The sequence below is a fragment of the Furipterus horrens genome, unplaced genomic scaffold (assembly GCF_987537825.1).
Source record: "Furipterus horrens unplaced genomic scaffold, mFurHor1.1.pri manual_scaffold_3, whole genome shotgun sequence".
Classification (NCBI taxonomy): Eukaryota; Metazoa; Chordata; class Mammalia; order Chiroptera; family Furipteridae; genus Furipterus; species Furipterus horrens.
This window is the reverse complement of record NW_028327173.1, coordinates 181,687,044-181,708,225: the sequence shown is the minus strand read 5'-3', so window position 1 is coordinate 181,708,225 and position 21,182 is coordinate 181,687,044. Positions and strand designations below refer to the sequence as shown.

At 35.4% G+C, this 21,182-nt stretch overlaps 1 protein-coding gene and 1 pseudogene across 1 annotated transcript in view; one reads left to right on the top strand and one right to left on the bottom strand.

The window, feature by feature from the left end:
• KCNH5 (potassium voltage-gated channel subfamily H member 5) overlaps positions 1–21,182 on the top strand; it is a 291,655-nt gene that overhangs the window by 118,068 nt on the left and 152,405 nt on the right. The gene's annotated exons all lie outside the window — the stretch shown is intronic.
• Positions 10,318–10,468, bottom strand: LOC150016889 (U4 spliceosomal RNA; annotated as a pseudogene).

The following is a 21,182-nucleotide window of genomic DNA, read 5'->3' as shown; positions in this document are numbered from 1 at the left end:
GTAGGGTATAGGAAGAGAGAACAATGAAAGCATATGTGTGCACATGTGTGTGCATGCATGTACCTGTTTTGTTTGGAAAAACTCACCGGTGAAGTAAGATCTGAACAAGAGAGAAAGTGAGCCATGCTGTATCTTGATAAAGAGCTGTTTTCCACAGGTAATGACAGATGGGAATCTACAAGGTAGAAGGCTGCCCAATGTGTTCAAAAAACATTACAGAGCCCAGAGTTGGCTAGAGCATAAAGAGAGGGAGAAACATTTTGTAGTGTCTCCATAAAAGGTTCTTGAATATTTCCTAGTAGGTTTATTTCCAGGTATTTTGCAGTCTTTGTTATGAATATCTTTTTTTATCTTCTTTCCAAAATTATCTTAGAAACTGGCTATTGCTGGTGTATCGAATTATTGATTCTCATGTGTTGATTTTATATCCTGTCACATTTCTGAACTCAATCCTAGTATTTTAACAGTTGATCTTATTAGATTTTCTACTAAGTGACAACCTGAACCTGCCTAATGACCATCTTCTCCACCCTAACCTACAGGTTTTATTTCTTTTTTCTTTCTTGTGTTATATTTCTAGGATGCTGAATAAAATATGTAGTATTAGCTATAAAAGTGAGCACTTTTCCTTCCTCTGATTTTAATGAATTGCTTCTAATTTCACAATAAAGCATGATGTTTGCTATTTCTTTCCTTAGTGAAACAGTGAAATTTTTCTCCTATTTGTAATTTGGTAAGAGGCTTTTTAAAAGTAAAAACATCAGCTATTATGAAGCTCATGTGTGTGTGTGTGTGTGATGTTAATGTAGTGAGTTGCATTGATATCTCTTCTTATGAAGAACTATTTTCAACGTCTATAGGCAATGTTCTAGGGACTCGAGTTGAATCGATGAACAAAACATCTCCAAAGTCCTGATTTCGTGGAGCTTACATGCTAATAATAGGAAGCATAATATAAATAATAAGTGTAATAAGTGGGAAAATTGTATTTTTGTTTAGAAGAGGTAACTGTGATGGAAAACAGACAGCAGAACAGGGAAGGGGAATCAGGTATGGGGAAGGGTCTGTACTGTGAATTAAACAGGCTGATGTTGGGGTCTCTGAGCAGAGGAGTGGCAGGAGGCTCTTCAGGCTCACTGGACTAATGGACTGTAGGCAGGTGAGAAGAAGCAGGAGACCTGTTAAGAGTGCATTGTAGCAGTACTGGAGGGAGGTGATGGAGACAGATGTGCTGAATGACTGTGGGTGTGATGAAGATTTACTTCTATTTTGAAATAGAGCTAACTGGGTTTTCTGACTTTTTAATTGCATGTAGGATATGAGAGGAAGAGAAAGAGGGAGAGGTTAAGGTTTTTTGGCCCAAGCAAACTCGTCATGCTGTTTTTATTTTTCTTTTAGTAAATAGGTTTTTGGTTTGATTTGCTATTAATTTATTTAGGACTTTTGTAATAGTACTAAAATTAAAATTATGCTAGGATTGTCAATTCTTCCATAGCCTTATGGTTATATTTAGCCTGAGTAGCTTTTTGTATGTTTGGGAGCAACTTGTATGAAATGAGTTTTCTTTTACTTAAAACATTGGATAAATTTGTTCAAAAAGTCATTTGGGTCTGTGCCTTTTTTTGAGGTGGTAGAGGGATGTGCCAGGGATCTCCAAGATCACCCCTAAGTATGGTGATTTGCTAGAAGGACTCACAGTATTTAGTGTTAATTGTACTCATGGCTAAGATTTATTACAGCAAAAGACTGAAATAAATCAACAAAGCAAAATCAACAAATGTCAAAGGTGCATGGGGCCGATTCTGGAGGAAACCAGGCACAAGCTTCCCAGAATCTTCTCCCCATGGAGTCAAAGGGGCCACATCACACTCAATTCCTCCAGCAACAAGATGAACACAGGTGTGTGATCTACCAGGGAAGCTCATTAGAGACTCAGTGCCCAGGGATTTCACTGGCAGCTGGTTGGTAATATAAACACCCCTGTAGAGCATGCATCAAAATTTAGACTCCCGGAAAGAAGGCAGGCATATAGCATAAACCATACTGTTTATATAAAGTTTAGGTACAATAAGCCACTCACTTAAGGTTCTTTATCAGTGTAGGGAACTGTTTACCAGTCAAGTTTGCAGATGTCAGCCAAGAGCAAACCTTGCAAGCTGACCATTCTAAGGATAGTGGCTCAGGCCTGCTGTGTTAACTCTTTTCTGAACAGAGGAATTAGGTGTAGAGATCGGTAGATCATAATGATTACTGTTCAATTTCTCCTGTATTTTTGATGGGTTCAAATTTTTAACTTCTTCATGAGATAATCTGGGTAATTTTTTTCCCCAGAAAACCTGTCATTTTAATTAGGTTTCAATTTTACTGAGTTGTTCATAATATTGTCTTAAAACTTTAATGTTATTTCCCACACTTCATTCCATTTTTTATTCCTAATATTTATTTGTGTGTTGGTCTCACTTTTGTTGATTATACTTGACAAATATTTGTCTCTTTTAATCTTGAATTGAAATAATTTTAGAGTAACATGAAATTTTAAGAAATAATATAAAATAATGCCACATACCCTTTGCACAGTTTCCCCAGTGGCAACATTTTATACAACAGTAGTAACATCATATCCAGTATATTGACATTGCTGCAATCAACTGATTTTATTCAGGTTTCCCCAGTTTTACTTGTAGTCATTTGTATGAGTGTATATGTGTGTTCATTTAGTTCTATACAATTTTATTACATGGCTAGATTTGTGTTTATACTGTTGAGGTCAAGATATTAATTAGTTTCAGCAACACAATAATCTCTCCTGTTGCCCTTTTATAAACATATCCACCTCCTTCCTGCTCACATACCCTTCCCCATCTAAAATTCTGGGTAGTCACTAACCTGTTTTTTATTTCTAAGAATTTTTTATTTTAAAAATGTTATATAAATGGAAACATACACTATATAAAGCCCTGGCTGGTTTAGCTCAGTGGACTGAGTGTCGGCCTGCGAGCTAAGTGTCGCTGGTTCGATCTTCCAGTCAGGGTACATCAGAGAAGGAAAACTCTGACTCCAAAAAACCTCCGCTGCCTTGCGGCATACCTCTTCAGGGGAAAGGCTAAGGGAGTAAACCCCGACAGAAAATCCGGAGCCGGAGTCCCTAAGGCGGTTCGACGTTGTAGTCAACACCGGCAACTCCTGCGGCGCACCTGAACCCAAGCTGTATTGACTCCGTCTTTCCCTTGGATCCTTCAGCTGCGAAGAGAGGGGGGGTCTGCTGCATGGGCAACAGCTGGCCCTCCATATCACCCTGCCCAGGCTCTGTAGCTTCAGCGTCATCGCAAGATGTCGATTCAACATGGGAGGAGACAGATACCATGTCACTCCCGAGTCGGACTGCACAGCCATTCTCGGCGGTGCAGATAGACTCTTAAGAAGCTACACCATCGTCTCTCGAGACGGACGGCTGCCGACGACGACACTATATAACCTTTTGGCATTGATGTTTTTCACTCAACGTAATCCCTGGGTAGTAATCCAAATTGTTATGTGTATCAATACTTCATTTCTTTTTCTTACTGAGTAGTATTTTATGGTATGTATATAAATAGGCATCTGCCCTATTTTCAGTTTTTGGCTATTGTGAATTAAGGGTTTCCTCTCACCATCATTTCAAGCTGTCACTATTTTTAATTTTATCCATTCTGATAGGTATGTAGTTATACTGTGGTTTTAATTTTTCTTTTTCTATTGGTTAATAATGTTGAACATCTCATGAGCTTATTTACTCTTTGGTTATTTTAAAATAATATTTTATTTCATTGATGATTTTATTTTTACTTTATTTAAACTTTATTTAGCTTTTTATTTTCTTAGAGCTCATTTATTTTAATCTTTAATTGAAAACATAATTCCTAATGTTAGTATTTTTATTTCCTGTTAAGAATATCTATTGCTGAAAATTTTCTCTGAGAATCTCTCACAGCTTTTCATATATAGTGTTCTTTTTTTTTTCTTCAATTTTTATTTATTTATTTATTTATTTATTTATTTTTATTTTGGTTTTTCAATTACAGTTGTCCCCTTTTCCCCTAATTTCTCTCCCCCACCCAGCCCACCCCCTCTCCCGCAATCATATCCCTCCCCGTTGTCCATGTCCATGAGTCTTTTATACAGGCTCTTTAATTAAACCCTTCCCTTACTTATCCCCCTTCTCTCCCTCTCCCCTCCCTATAGTGTTCTTTATTGTTAAGTTTCCTGTTTCCAGTTTGTCTTTTAATTTATTTGTTAGTATGTGACAAATTGATTTATTTCCAAGTTCAAAAATTTGCATTGCCTTTTTATGTCATTTTAGTTGTTAATTTTATTTCATTTTGCCTAGTGAATGTGGCTCATGAAATAAGCTCTTTTGAAATATGATATATTTGTCTATGCTCAGGTTTTGAGACTGTCTCTATAATGTTTGGAAACAATGCACATCATCTCTTCTATCTATCTATCTGCATACATACATAAAAACTCTTGAATCACATATAGTACATATTAACTTGTTAATCACATCTTTAATCCCTTTAGTATTTTGATCTATGTATTAACTAGAAAGGTACATTGCAATCTCGAAATATTTGCAATTTATCAATTTCTCCTTGTATTTGTATTACATTTTTCTTATCTATTATGTTGCTTGCTTTATCCAGGTTTTTTCTGTTGATTGTTACTTTTATCAACATGAAATGTCCCTTTTGGTTCTTGTTCTTGGTTTTTATATTGCTGCTACTCTTTTCTCCTCCTTCTTCCTTTTTTGCTTCATGTCATCATTGCATATCTTCTTATTAACTTTTTGGGTATCTTTTTCCACCTTTAATTTCTATCGTACATTCATGCGAGATTTTGCTTTACATATTTTTGACTTCCTTTCAACAGAATTTATAAAAACTTGTATCTTAAAAGTTAAATTAATATGGTTATATTTAATTTGAATTTTACTCTGTAGGAATTATTTTGTTTGAATTTCACTCTGTAGGAATTATTTTGTTTATCATACTTTCTCCCACACCGATTTCCTGAATTGACTATTTTGTTGTGTTTCTTGTAGTTGTTTTATTTAGTTCCCCTTTATTTTAAAATTAAACATCTCTATGGTTGGCATTCTAAATTTTTATTGCACACAGTTGACCTTCTTTTTTCCCAGCTTTATTGAGAAATAATTGACATATATTGCTATGTGAATGTAAAGGATACAACATAATATTTGATTTATATACACTGCAAAGTGGTTGTCACAACAGATTTAGTTAACGTCCATCATCTCATACAGATACAATAAAAATAAAAGAAAAAATTTCTCCTTGTGATGAGAAATCTTAGGATCCCCTCTCTTAACAACTTTCCTATATACCTTACCAGGAATGTTAACTGTAGTCATCATGTTGCACATCACATCCCTAATACTTTATCTTATAACTAGAAGTTTTTATCTTTTGACAACCGGCCTCCAATTCTCCCTTCCCTGTCCCCGCCTATGGTAACCACAAATCTGATCTCTTTTTTTTCTATGATTTGGTATTTGTCATTTTGTTTTCCTTTACAGATTTTACATATAAGTGAGTTCATACAGTACTTGTCTTTCTCTGACTTATTTCACTTAGCATAATGCCTCAAGGTTCATCCATGTTGTCAAAAAATGGCAGAATTTCCTCACTTTTAATGGCTGGATAATATTCCATTGTACTTATACATACTACAAGTTCTTCATCCATTCATCCATCAATGGGTACTTAGGTTGTTTCCATGACTTGGCTATTGTAAATAATGCTGCAATGAACATGATGGTACAGATCATTTTGAGTGTCTTTTTAAAAAAATGTATTCCAAGAATGGATATGGTTGTTCTATTTTCACTTTTTGAAGAAACAGTATACTGTTTTCCCTAGTGTCTGTACCAATTTACCATCCCACCAACAGGGCACAAGTTCCCTTTTCTTCAGAACCTCATTAGCATTTATCTTGTCTTTTTGATGATGGGTGTTCTAACAGGCATGGGTGGTATCTCGCTGTGGTTTTAATTTGCATTTCCATAATGACCCGTGATGTTGAGAAACTTTTCATGTACCTGTTTGCCATCTGTGTATCTTCTTTGGAAAATATGACCTCTTTTAAAAACAGTTTTATTGTAGTACATTGACATGCAATAAATTATATATATTTAAAATGTAAAATGTTATATTTTGATATAACTCGACATGTATATAGATTTGACTTATATACAAATACATATTTAATATACATGTTTGATTTATATAAAGCTATTTTTAATAAGGTTCAGAGTTGATTATATACTTTTCTACACAGTCCAAGAAAAGAACCATAACATTCTTTCCGTTTCACCCTTCCTTTGCTTCTCCCCCGTCATCTACCATGCTGTCATCGTGTAGAATTTATTTCACACTGTTGTTGTCACTACTAATAACCATTCCTTATTTACAGCTGTTGAGTTCTAGTTCATTCCTCTAGATGTTGGGGCTTTTTTTTCCTTCTTTGTTTAGGTGCTGTCTTCCATTGTGCAGGGATCCCTAATAGTTTCTCTGAATCTGAGGTTTGCTGAGGGTTTCTTGTCTTAGCTTTAACAAACTCTTCTGTACTTTCTAAGAATTTGGCATTGGGACAAGAGACCATAGTATGTTCTAAAGCTGTCATCTTGACCAAGAACTCATGAGGCATGTCTGTGGGAATAGGAGGCCTGTGTGTGACGGTGGGCAGGCCGTGTTCGGAGGGCAGCTTGTCTGTCATTATCACTGCTAGTCTCTGCTCCCCTGACTACTTACTGAGTAACTGACCTCGTTGAGCTTCAGTTTTTTAGCTGTAAAAAATTTTTAATTATATTTTTTCTATTGCCATTTAACTCCCTTATATCCCCCTCCCCTCTGTAATCACTACCCTGTTGTCCATGTCCATGAGTCCCTTTTCCTTTTTGTTTGATCCTCCCACCCAGTAGCCTCCCCAACAGCAGTCTTGTGATGATGAAAAGAATCAAAGAATGATGAACAGCCTTGGATTAGTAAATATTTGATGCTTAATAAAAACTTTTTTTTTATTTTTAGGTAAATTTAAATGGACATGACACTTTCATACAAACTAAGTTATAAATATATGGAATCTATTACCCCCAAGAGTTTATTTTATGTACATAGCTATGTTTGAAAATTATTTTCTATAAGAACTTGGATGATGGATTCATAATGAAGTATTGAAGATACCCCTTGGGATGCCTGGGAATATATTCCCAATATTTTAAGACAGCCTTAGTGATAAATGACATTCATCTTTCAAAATGCCCCCATGTGACTCTAACAGCAGGAGAGCATTGGCTACCAGTTGATCACTGAGTTACTTAAGATGTTGCTATGTAGGGCAGGGGTCCAGAACAAGTGTCAGATGTTGGTGTGCTTTGTACCTATCACTTGCCATTCCAGCTAGGCAATTCAACATTGGAAACTTCTTCCTGCTTTGTAGAAAACATATGAATGAAGATGAAATTACAAAAAGATATGGCTTAGTGTCAAGATCCTACTTGCTTTAATTTCCAGTACTTGTTGTGTCTTGTTTAGGCATTGACTCTCAGTTTCTCGACCCTGCAGGCATTTTGGAAAGCTGCTACTTGGTTTCCTGTCATGAATACTGATCTCCATGGATTTCTGGACCCCAGTTATATACTAACCTTGGCAGTAGCCCTTTCCTTAAGACATGTGATATTGTTGACAAGACCATCATGTGGGAGAAAACAAAAACGTGTGATAAAATAGGAAACAGTCAGTTTGGTACTGTGAAGAGAAATCATGGCAAACTTATTTCATTTTCCTCATTGATAGAGTGACAGGCCTCATAAACAATGGGGAATAATGGATACAATCTGTGTTGCTTCCTTGTAATCATTCCTGAAATGTTTCAGGTATGATTGGGCCATATTTTATGTTTCCATATAAATAAGAAACACAGGATCTTTGTCACTGTGCCTGATTAATAGTCTCATTTTTTTTCTGAGATTCTGTATCTAAGCCAACATGCTGGATAAATTGTGCTAACAAAAATCAGGGCAGCAGAATTAAATAAAAAATAAAAGAGTGAACTCTGTCTATGTGAAAAGACCAGGAGAGGTTTCCTGCATGTAGGAAATTGTAGCCAGAATTACAGGAAGGAGTGGGAGTTATAAAGTTAGGAAAAAACATTGGGGCTAGAAGAGGCAAGCTGTATCTTAACAAAGAATCCAGGAAGAATTGAGATGGTATTTTAAATTGTGCAGTGAAGGGCACAATTTTTATTTTTGAGACTCTTGAGGAATGGTGTCTGAGAATGCTATGAAGTGGGTTGGAATCTAATTTCCTCTTTAATTCAGTAAAATATCTTTATAAACATGTACTTTCATGGGGAAAGTGGAATGAGAAAGAATATTGAATGCCACCAGAAAATGAGATGAAAAAAAGTCTTGATATTAAATGGGAACAAAAGAAAGCAGACTCTAATTTTTATTTTACATATGGCAGGCGAGTAACATGACTTTTATATGCTAAGGGTGGTCCACTCATTTAATCTTCATTTGTTTAACAAATTCAGTTGGAAAACAGAGGGAAGCCCAGCTGTGCTCTGTTTATTGTTAAACACAGAAATGAATGGGTTTTATATTTTTAGTATCCAACCTTTTTTATAAAAGGGAAAATGGATTATCCTCATTGTTTATAGAAATGGTGACCAGTGTTTATACCCAAGTGAAATATAGATTTGTGTAAAAAGAAAATGGTTTTGTTATAGAAGGAACTTCTGTATTTCCTCTACATCTCAGCTCAATCACTATTTCATTAGAGAAGTCTTCCGTGACTGTGAGACCAGATCAGCTCAGGCTTTGCGAAACTCACAACACCAAGTACATGTGTGTCCATCCACATGTGACACTCATCTTCATATGAAGATAGTATTTGTGACTTTTAATTTATTTAGATAGACTGTAAGCTCCACTGAACACAGGAAATGTGCAAGTTCTGCCTCACCATTTTGTAACCAAAGCCTAGCGTGGCACCTGACATTTATTAGACTTTCAATAAGTGAATGAGACAATGAATTGAATGGATGTAGTCAAGATATTAAAATAGTGAAAAAAACCCTGAAAACTAAAAACCCTCCAAACTATTAGGTTGAATAAAACTGTAGTCATTGTCCATGAAAGGAGATTTCAGGTAGAAGAGTTACAGCAGGTGTGTTTGTTACCTTTTTGAGTAAGGAAGGCAACTTTCCAAACATAAGGAAGAGGAAGAGTTGTGGAGAGTAGGCAATGCTGTCACATTCTGGGTGGGCGACAGATGGGTGCGAAGTGGGCATGGTTCCAGCTTTAGTGTTGGCCTAATTTCAGTGCAAACGCGCACTGTGCCCAGGGCGCCGGCTCCGGGGCTGCGGGAACCAAGGGCGGGTGCTTGGGACTACTGTTAGAAGGAGTCACGGCCGGTAGAAAGCGGGGAGGTCGGCCCATCCCGCTCACTGTCTTCCCGGGCTGGTCCTAAGGAAGCGCCAGAAGAGCGGCCGGGACGCAGCCGAACATTTCTCTTCTATCATGCCACTGAAAGCCTATTTAAAAGCACTCTGTAGGTCCTTTTGATACAGCAAGTTAGAGTCATCAAAGCCCTGAGAACTAGACATCATTGGCTCCCCTGGGAGGGCTGGGGCCGGTCACCCTTCTTCACTGTTCTGTACTCATGGTTGGTTTACTGAGCAGGAGGTTAGGATTCATTCACTGGAGAACAGAAAAAGTAACAAGGATTACATGGCAGTTGAACACATTTAGCAAAATAATTTTCTAACCTTTGGCAACCTCACAATATTGTGGCTTTCATTTTGTTGGAAACGTCCAGGATTCTTTCCTAACATCCGTCATCTTTGTTTGTGTCCCCCAAAAGTAAAAGAGAAGGGAGGAAAAGGAATCTTAGCATGGAAGGGAAAAATAAGATGGAAAGAATCCAAACGTTCACCTTGTAGTCATTATGAAATCAAGTCCTGGGTGGTGGTGGGTTTCTTGGGAGATATACATTGAGTCTCACCTTCTATGGCCTGATTCTCTGTGCCTTGTTATTTTTTATGTTCATTAATAATTTTTGTCATTAGGGTTAATATGCAAATATTACCAAGTAATTTCCCTTTTGTTTGAAGCTCAAACAAAACAAAAGAGGTTTAATTGTAATTTCAAAAGAATCTGATGAACGGGTGAGGTCTTGCAATTTGGAGAGAGGATAAGAAGGGATGTTGTGGCTACTTATTTGTACTTCATTAGGAAGGAAATCTATATATAAATATATAAATATACATATATATATATATTCTTAGCCTAGTATGGGTACAATTCCCTCTAAACCTGGATGATTGGCTTGATGACTTTTTCTATTAGCAATAATTGCACCTCAGATAAACCTCATTGGCTAGGATACTGCCACTGTACAAAGTTATTGATGACTTTTTAATCATTCCTCCAGCCCTGTGATTCTGTGAATGATGCTAAAGAAATAAACTGATACTCGTAAGTGCATCTAGATCAGTGGTAGAGTAAAATTTGAATTTATAAATAAATGTTCTTTACATTATAATCGAAGTTACTCTAGTTCATCTTCTTTTAAACATTTTTTCCTTGCAAAGCAAAGCTTGAACATGTAACCTGATAATTACTGTTGGTTTGCAGAAGCCAGACATAATAAAGTTTCAGATGTAAGACCTCCATTTGACTTGTGTTAGGGGGAAAAATGAACTGAGAAATATTAGAATTCAGAACTTTTTATTTTAGCATAATCTGAGATAATGATTATCATTAGCAGCCACTTAAACCACACTGTATCATCTGTGAAAAATAATAAACCTGTCTAAGAGAAAAATATTTTTCTGTTTTAGATTAGGGCTTAATTTCTGTGGAGTTTGTATGTGTTTGTGTGCATGTGTGTGTCTAAGGTGACTCATAGCAGCCTTTTCATATCTGTGAAAAGTGTGGTTTATGCAGATACCACAGGGAAGCAGGATAGGGGTTTGCAGTGTGTGTGTGTGTGTGTGTGTGTGTGTGTGTGTGTGTGTATGTGTGTGTGTGTGTGTGATTTTGCAGCAGATGAGAGGATATCAGTGGTTGGATGGAAAAAATCAAATGTAACACACCCTGCAGTCTAATTAACTACACTGCTTCTAACTAGATTTAATTTGCTTTTGCTTCTCTAATGATAGCTTAAATGTGAGATAATATGGCTGATTTCAGTGTGGAGACCTGTCACTTGTGTAAAGTAGCAGATTCATGCCAGTGAAGGGAAAATGTAGTCATTAAGGATAAGTATTCTGGTAGTTTCATTTTTGATGTTTAGGGAGTTTACTTAGACTTGATATTATTTATCTGTCCATGTGGAAATAATTATTTTATGACCTACTGTCATTCTTAACGAAGACAATGTGCATTTGGGAGTGGGTTGCATTTGTGACAGATTCATTAAGGAGTAGTTTTAGAGTATTTTTTATAGAACTGCCATCATTTCTGACACATTGGAAAAGCATACTCTCTTAATGGTGCATAAATGTTACAATTCCTTAAGAAACTGATGTAAGAGCGATTTATTTTTATTTAAGAAAATAGCCTCCAATCTCTTCACAATCAATATTTCCTGAATAATAGGCAAATATGATATATTGATATTATTTACATTTGAAATCAGATCAACTTTTAATTATTAAACTATTTGTAATCTCATTAGTGATCATACATTCTCTATAACTCTGATAGCTCCAAGAATGGAGTCAACCATCCAATCATCTATTCATTCATTATTTTTCTAGCTACCTCTTCTGGCTATATGAATGATGAAGTCTAGCTTTATCTTTGTCATTGGAGAACAGGCTTTGTATTTATTTATCAGAAACACCTGGCTCGTTCCCTGCCATTTTCAGATTATTTTTTGAGTTCACAGTGACTCAGCATTCTACATAGGCTAATAGAATGCTGGAACTGAAGAAGACAATGCATGTTGTCTGACTAATCTTTTTCATGGAACAGGAGTCAGAAATACAAATGCTAAGATGATGATACCCACCCTCTTTCTATATTCACTTAACTGTCTGCCTTTCTGGCCCCCATCCTTCCTTTCCAACCTCAGAACAATGGCTTCTCTTTATTTCTAAAAGGACAGATTCTGGGTTGGGTCTCATTCCTTCCTTTACCTAATGTAAATTAGGAGGAAACTGGTTTGCATAATAAACACTTGACACATTCTCATTCTGAAAAGTTCTTTTTTAGCAAAATGGAAACAGAAATGGATAGATTTGGTAGTGCAGGAGTGTGTGTTGGGGTGGTGGTGGTGGTAGAGGTTGGAGGATTCTATCTTTTGAAAGGAGCACAAAGGTGGCGTGAAGAAGAGAGGCCTGTGCTTTTATTTGGAAACATTTATTGGACTACTGTATTCTCACTCACAACCATTTATTATACCCTAATGATGGCCCGACATTGTTTTTAACATTCATGATTTGTAAAATATTACATAATTTTCCAAAATGCTTTGTATCAATCTTATGAAATAGATATTATTATCTATACTTTTTTTTCAGTTGAGAAAACTGGACCAAAGAAAAATTAAAATTAAGGGATTTCTCCAAAGTCCTATACGTAACTGGTGGCAAAACCAGGATTTAAGCCATATTTCTCTGACTATAAAATTGGACTCTTCAAAAATATAGTCTATTGCTCTTGTCAGACTCAACCTATGTTAGAGTTAATTAAATCTAATTTACAGGAGTGAGGATATAGTTATGCAAGTAAAAAAGAAAGTATTATGAAACTTTATATCAGTTGGTTAGCAAGATGCAGTTGTGCAAGCTGAATAATGTCTATAGATCTACTCTACAACATTATTATTAAAGATGAAAACACTGAATTGTACATTTAAAAATATGTTAAGAAGTTAGATGTTATTTTAGGTGCTCTTACCACAATAAAATAAAATAGTATATGTATTGTACGATAAACATCTATTATATATTTTTTAAAAAGTATTGTGTATTTTGATGAAGGAAGGAATTATGTGTTTTATATTTGTTTGTTAAAATTATTTTTTGTTGTGGGATATAGTATACATCCAAAAGCAGTGTTTATCAAATATACACAGAGTATCAAAGCAGTAAAATGTACTTACCACACAGCCTTAGATGTCATGGTGACCCTTTACAAGACAGGACCTTCTTCTCTGCCTTAGAGGAGGTCATTATCCTGGTTTTGTTTTCATACTAAGGAATGTGGCTGCAAACAATTCATTGTTTAGTTTTGTCCATTTTTGCACTTCACATAAATGGATTTCTATACTGTATGCATTATTCTGTGATTTGCTTATTTGTCTCATCATTATATGTTTTAGATTTATTCTTGATGCTACTTGAGGCTACTTCAGTTTTTCCCACTGCTAAATAGTGTTCTGTTGTATAACTACTGCAATTGTTTTTTACCAGTATAAAGTATGGTACATATTATGATGGTCTCTCTTTTTTTTCTATACAAACTATTTTTATAAACACTTTGTATACATCTCTTGGTACTCATGTACAAGAAGTATATATATATACCTAGGAGTAGAATGGCTATGTCATACTGTGCCCTTGGTCAACTTTACGAAATGATGTAAAATTTTATTACATACTGTTCTATGAGAAGTAAATGTGAGGTCTCCATCCATATCACCATCAGGGATATGGTAAATGTGGTAATTGTGTTTTCAGGTTACATTTCCCTGCTTACTAGTAAGAATTTTTTAAAGATGAGAATCATTTCATGTCTCCTAATCTTTAATGGACCTTGTCAGGTTCATTTTCATTGGGCTAATTGATTCATAAGAGTTCTTTCTATATTCTGAATATATCCTTCGTTGGTCATTGTGCTGCAAATATCTTCTCCCAGTGTGTTGCATGTTATCTTACGGTATATTATGAATAGATCTTCATTCAATGTCCTCAAATCAGTCTTTAACAGTTTATGCTTTTGACATCTTATTTGAGCTCATAGATATATGAGTCTGTCCAGAAGGTATCCAGCCTTGTAAAATTAAGAATAGAGGTGTTACCCTGGCTGGTGTGGCTCAGTGGATTGAGCACCGGCCTGTGATCTGAAGGGTTGCCAGTTTGATTTCCATTCAGGGCACATGCCTGGGTTGCAGGCCAAGTCCTCATTTGGGGGCACATGAGAGGCAACCACACATTGATGTTTCTCTCCCTCTCTTGTTCCCTCCCTTCCCCTCTCTCTAAAAATAAATAAATAAAATTTAAAAAGAGACAAATTTTAAAAAAAGGCATTTATTGAAGAAGATACAAGGTATAAGAAACATTGTACATAGGACAATGATGCCTTAGTACCCTTCAAACTAGACACCTTGGGATCTCACACAGTTCTCCCAATTGCCATCGGTTGCCCTGTCGTATTTTCCTGAATCTCATCCACACACTGAAATCTCTTCCCTTTCAAAGGTGATTTTAGTTTTGGGAAAAGGCAGAAGTCATAGAGTGCCAAATCTTGGCTGTAGGGTGGTGGGCTGAGTCATCTGGGTGATTTGATGTTTCATCAAAAAACTCTGCACCAGATGTGATGCATGAGTGGACATGTTGTGGTGATGAAGCTGTCAATCACCAGTTGCTCATAGCTTTGGCCTTATGAATCATCTAACTAGTTTCCATGGGGGAATGTTCAAGCTTAATGCAAAATGTGATGCAGATTTGTTGCTCTACTCACTCGGTCATTTTGAATGTGATGACCACACAGTACTCATGCTCACTCAACGGCATCTATCCCTTCCCTACTGACGAGTAGAGTAAAGTCGTCATTGTTCATGCATGTGCATTCCAGTCCACTCTTCTTGGCTGCCAGGTTACATTAATGTCATGTTAACCATTCTTGTTATATTAACAATGGCTGGACTTTTTCCAGATAGACCTTGTATTCTATATTATTTTTCTGAATGTTTTAAAAGATGTTCACTTTTATTTAAATCCTAGTCAGACCTGGAAATTTATTTTTATTAGGATGTGAGGTAGGGGTTTATTTTCATTTTCCAAATCTGGTTATTTGACTTGTTCATTTCCCCCATTGACATACAGTGTTCCATAACTGTTTCATAGGTCAAACTTTTGTAGATGCATGGATTTGATGGTGTTATCTGTTTTTCTGTATATCTATACCATACTATTTATTTATCAAATATGTATATAGTGCCGACTTTGTGCCATACACCATTCTAAGAGCTTTATAAAGGTTAAAATATGTGATCTTTACAGGGAAGACATTCTTACTATCATCATTTTATAGATATGGCAACTGGGTATGAAGGGTTAACTAATCTAAGGTCACACATTTAGAAAGTGGCAAACTCAAGGCAGGCAGTCTAGATTAAACATTATGATACATCTCCAGGACTAACTTGTGGTCTTTTAGTACTAGAGGTTTATGATCAAGATTAAGGCAAACCTCCCAGGCTGGTGCTGCTTCTTTCAGACTGTTAGACACTTCTTGGTATTTTCTTTTCCATGTAAGTCTTAGGTCAGCAAATAAACTTATACAAACACACAGAAATACCAACAAACAATATTTTGATTTTACACTGAAACTATTGATCAATTAATAGAGAATTGGCATCTTATTATACTGAGCATGGTATGTCTTTTCATGTGTTTGTAATTTTCTCTGTAAAGGTCTTACATGTTCTGTCATTAATTTCTAAAAAGTACACATCTATATGCATTTATAAACAATTTATATATACCTTCTAATATAAATGTATTATACCTTGTAATATATATTTTTTGTGAGCATCACAGGGCAAAAATTTACGTTTATCTCAAACAGTGATTTTTAGATGAAAGTCTATTTTGTCTATCAATACCAGATTTATTTGATTGGTATTTGTCTGGTATATAATTTTTAGCTTTTAAATTTCAACTTTTCAATGATCTATACTCTTTTAAAGCTCTTATAAACAGCTCTTTGTTGTATTTTTTTTTAAAATTCACTTTGACAATCTTGTTTTTAACCAAATATTTTACTTCATTTGCATTAGTTTTAATCACCAGTACTTAACATTTCTATAGTCTTTGTTCTTTTAATTTCTGTTTTTTTCTTCTGTCAGGCTTATTTTGGAAGGCAGCTATTTCACCACTAAACCACCAATGCCTCACAAGTTAGGCTTATTTTGTTTTTTTCCCTGCTTTCCTGTTTTGGGAGTTATTTCAATGTCTATTCTTGTAGTGATTTCCTTAGATATCTTAATGTGTGTGCTTAACAATATCTGTTAATGAGTATCTTTACTTTCTTCAGTGAAATATTCGGAATTTACAATCATATCCACTCATTCCCTTCTGAATTTTTTACCATTGTTTTGGTCTTTTAGTTCTATTTAGAATTTAATGCCATAAATGATATTTTATAGTGACTAAAGCATATATCATAGTGAATATTTTTTCTCTTATTTTCTGAAATGTAACCTTAGAATTTAACCCTTTATTGTATAATATATTACATTATATTCTCTAGTCCACATTACAAGCATATCCTAAGCTTTAAAAAACCAAGCATCTGGTATTTTTAATTTATTCTTAAATCCACAGTGCCTGTGACAGTTCCAAACACATAGCAGGTGCTTACTAAATACTCATTGGCCAATTGACTCAGCATTCAGTTATATTCATGAGTTTTCATAAAGTGAGAAATTTTAACATCCAAGTTTAAATGCTTAAGTATATATTTTTTTCTTCTGTGGTTAGTATTGGTTTTCCATGCTCAATTTCCATGGGATTAATTCAAACGAAAGTTTCAATTACCAGATCAAGTTGGGAAGTAGCGGGTAGGAAGAGAGATAAAGAGAAACAATGGGGAACACAAAAAGTGTTACTGCATTTTGTGACTAGGTGAAAAACAGTAAAACTAATATGGTTCTGTTTTTTATTTGTTGCTCTTCTATGTAGCTGTAGTCTTTACTTTTTTAGTTATTGGCATTTATAAGTTCTTACAGTTTTTTCATGCTTAGATGAGACAGTGATATTTCTTGGTCCTGTTCTGGGTCCACCTAGTCTGAGTATTGCTATCAGGGAAAATAATATTCTTGGGCCTGTTGCTGTAGGTTCCCTGTCTCTGGACATACCTATGGAATATTGGACTGAAAACACAGCAGAGATATCCATAATTTCTGTCCACTGGAAAAGCTTATGGTGTGAAAGTGATTTCTTTTTTCTATGCCCTGAACCTTGGTCACTAGTTGGTTGGAACATCGTTCTATAACCAAAAGGTTGAAGGTTAGATTCCTGGTCAGGGCACATGTCTAGGTTTTGGTTTGATTCCTGGTCTGGACATGGGTGCATGTGAACCCCTGGTCTGACAGTGTTTGATCCAGGTCCAGGCACATGTGGGAGGCAACCAATTGCTGCTTCTTTCTCACATCACTGTTTCTCTCTCTCCCCCCAAAAAAGAAATGTAAAAATTTTTTCCTTGGGTGAGAATTTTTAAAGAAGATTAAATTAGATCTTTATATAAATAGGGTAAGTTAGGGTTATACCTGCTATAGAAATTCATAGAAAGGAGGGTTCAATATAGACTATCAATGTATGTTAAAAAGAAGTGTTCTTTAGTAATGCTAATGAACCTTTACAAGGTAACTCTTTGGAGTGTAAGTTCTACCACCAGATTTTTATGAAAAACAAAACAAGATGCATAAGACTTCTGGTGGTCTTAAATTTCAATGTCTTCTTGTCATATCTCTGAACTAAGAAAACTGTGACTGTAGATGCTATATATGACTCATTTTGATTTGTTTTTTGCCCCTGTCCTGACTCAGGAAATGATTTGCTTTATTCAAACCCTGATGCTGAATGAGTTATTGATAACTAATGAGTTCCTTAATTTGTATTAATAGCACAACCATTAAATTTGTGGGATACTAGAATCTTTCTATACTTTTCTAGGAATCTGAAGAAAATAAAAACAAAGGATATTTATAGCTAATATTAATACTTAAAATATCTCAAAATAGATATAAGAAGAACCCTCCTTTCTCATATTTCTAAAGCTTAAAAGCTTAAGTAAGAGTTAATTGATCTCACGAGAAATATATATTACTTGCAAATTATCAACAGAGTCTAGAACTAAAGAAAGGCTGATTGTCAAGTTTTATTCCATTATTAAATTCAGTATTATTAAATAAAGCTTTTTTTGCATTGTATCTGAGTTAACATTAGATTACAGGCTTGGTTATCTAGATTTCAAGCTATATAGGAGACGGAATGTATTTACTCAGAGTTTTAGAAATTAAGAGGAGTTATCTTTTGAAATATCTGAAAAGTTTATTGCACCTTGATGAGTTTAATTTTAGTGCATTTAATTAAAATCAAATGTGGATTCATTTAGTTAAGGTTATCAGGTGGAGGAAATGTCACTCTGTACAGAGACTTTTAAGGGAGAATGGAGAATGAGTTCTAATTAACCTTTGGCTTCTCATTTAGCAAATGGTCAGATGGAAGCTGTCTAGCATTGGTTAACATCTAACCAAAGCTAGATAGCTTTTGTTTTGATATAGTGGAAGTAATTACCTTGACTTCTAGGTATTCTGAGGATGTAGTTTGAATATTCAGGTAAAAGTAAAGATAGAATAATTTGATGCTTTAAGAAACTTGGATTAATTCAGTGGTGCTGCTGCTCATGATGGAGGAAATCTATCTGAAGTGGTTTGACACAAATGCATTTACAAATGAACAAGAGGTCAAAGAAGGGAAACACTGGTATCCTTTAGCTTTTATTACTTACCAGTCTGAACTTTGTTCTCCCACTCTCATACCACCCAGGGTGTATATTTCTTCTAATACTTAGATTTGGTGCACACGTACAACATGTGGCAAAAGCAGGTTTATTGTTACAAGTATGTGAAACACAGAGTTTATCATTGTATTACTGTTTATTAATAATTGTAGTATTTCCCATATGAAAAACTCTAAACCTACTTTTTTGCCACACCCTGTATGTTTTATGGTGGTGGTAGTGGTGGTGGTCATGGTGGTGATGTCTCTGTGTGTGTGTTCAAAGTACATTCAGGGATACAGTGTTAGGGGCATAATGTTTAGTTTCAAGTCTTAAGACTACTATTGAATCGATGACTGGTTAATCTATAACATTTTTATGACCTTCAATTACTAATTTTTCTGCTAACCTTCTAATGCCTTTCTGAACAACAGTCTTCAATACTCATGAATGTGATTGTATATTCAACTGAGATACAATGGCATTAGGCTGGATAATTTATTACCACACAGAATTATTATTGTGCAGAATTTAGTACTTAATGAGCCAATTTTGTCTCATTTCCAAAATGTAGGTGTTGAAATAGTCTGAGTATCATAATCTTCCCTGGCCTCTTGCCTTGTGGAGATTTCTTCTCAAGAATCAGAGGCAGAACAATGGGACCTGGGCCAGCACTAAAAACCCAGCTCTGCCCTGTCAGATAATGTGATCATTGGCTGTTCTTTAGACTACTGCATCATTTCCCCCTGTTTCTGGGTATCTGACTCTTAGTTCTTGACTTTCCCTTTGTTTCCTGTCACTTGTCCTTGTATTCTGCTTTCCTGCAATTGAGCTTCCTTCAGTGCAGTCTCTAGACCTTTCCGGGCTGGGCCACTGTGTGCTGTCCTACTAAACTGTAAGCTCCCCAAGGGAAGTATATTCACTTATTTTGTTGAAAGCTATGACCACAGTGCCTAGAACAGTGCTTGGCAGGTATCAGGCTTTCAGTTAATATATGTTGAATGAAGTTTACTGAACTTTGTCTCTATTTTTTGTTTTCCTCTAACTCTCTGACCTTTGCATTTTCATGAGTAGTCACCAGGTATCTGATTTGTGTAACCTACAGGCTGATACAGGAACTCTAGACAAAACCCATCCTTTCTCAGAGCTCATGCACATTTAGCCACTTCTGGCCCATAGCAGTCCACTGCATGATATTCCCGAGATGTTAAGATTATAAAGATTATAAAGTATTATCACTCAAGTATGTTGCAGCTGGAACCTAAGGATAAATTAAAGTATGCAAGTGACTTTGTCCTCTCCTAAGCTAGATGTTTTCATGACTAAGAGGTTCTTAGGTTTATCGTGAGCAATTTCAAGAAACTCTTTGCTTAGTAGACTCATTTCTGTTTACTGTCTAATTGAGTTGAGGTCAGTGATCTTTTGTGTGGCATGAAAAATAACCTTTGGAAAGAGGAACACAGATCCAAATGTATTATGCAAACGGATGACAAGCATTCTGCAATCTTAGAATATCTACAAGTAATACTGATACTATTGTGTAGGTCAAGATGTACATAAACACTTTCTTCTAATATCTAGTGACACTATTTCTGCCACTGAGAATCTAATACAGTTTTCTGAGGGGAGCCTTAAATTAAATAAATCTGAGTCTTATATGAATGTATCGATATATCAAATTGCTTTCTAACTTAAAACCACAGAAATATATCGTAGATCTTAGAGTTGGAAGGCCCCTTAAGAGATCAGCTGTCTCAGATGCCTGCCTGAAGGACGGTTAGGTAAAATTTGAATTGCACACAAAACATCCATATGAGACCCAAAGAGTGGAATGACTTTCCTGCCAAGGGTGACATAGCAAAGCTTTGGAAAAAAACACATTTTATCTATTGAGTTATCGTCCAAAAGGGAATATATGTTCTCATAATTTTCTGTTTGAGTTTTTCTTCCATAGAGAGCTTCCAAAACAATCTGCAGTGTCATAAGCACTTCTTCTTATAATATGTGCAGGAATTTCAATCTTTGTAGTTTTGGCTGAATGGGATTAGAGGCTAAAATGAAAAATTTTTTCCCATTTTTTGAGGAAGAGGGTTTATGCTCTTGGTAAGACAAAGCACGTAAATACAGGGTTGGCAATAGGTTTACAGTTGTGAGTGTGCGAAACACGGAGTTTATTTTTGTATTATTATCTATTAATTATTGTATTGTTTTCCATATGAACAACAGTAAACCTACTTTTCCCCCAACCCGTATAATAAACTGTAGCAGGCCCCACAGTCATCTACAGACTAAAAAATTCAAAAAAAATTTTTCTTTTTCTTTTTTTATTGTTGTTTAATTACAAATGTCTCAATTTTTCCCCCATTGCTCTCGCCCTGCT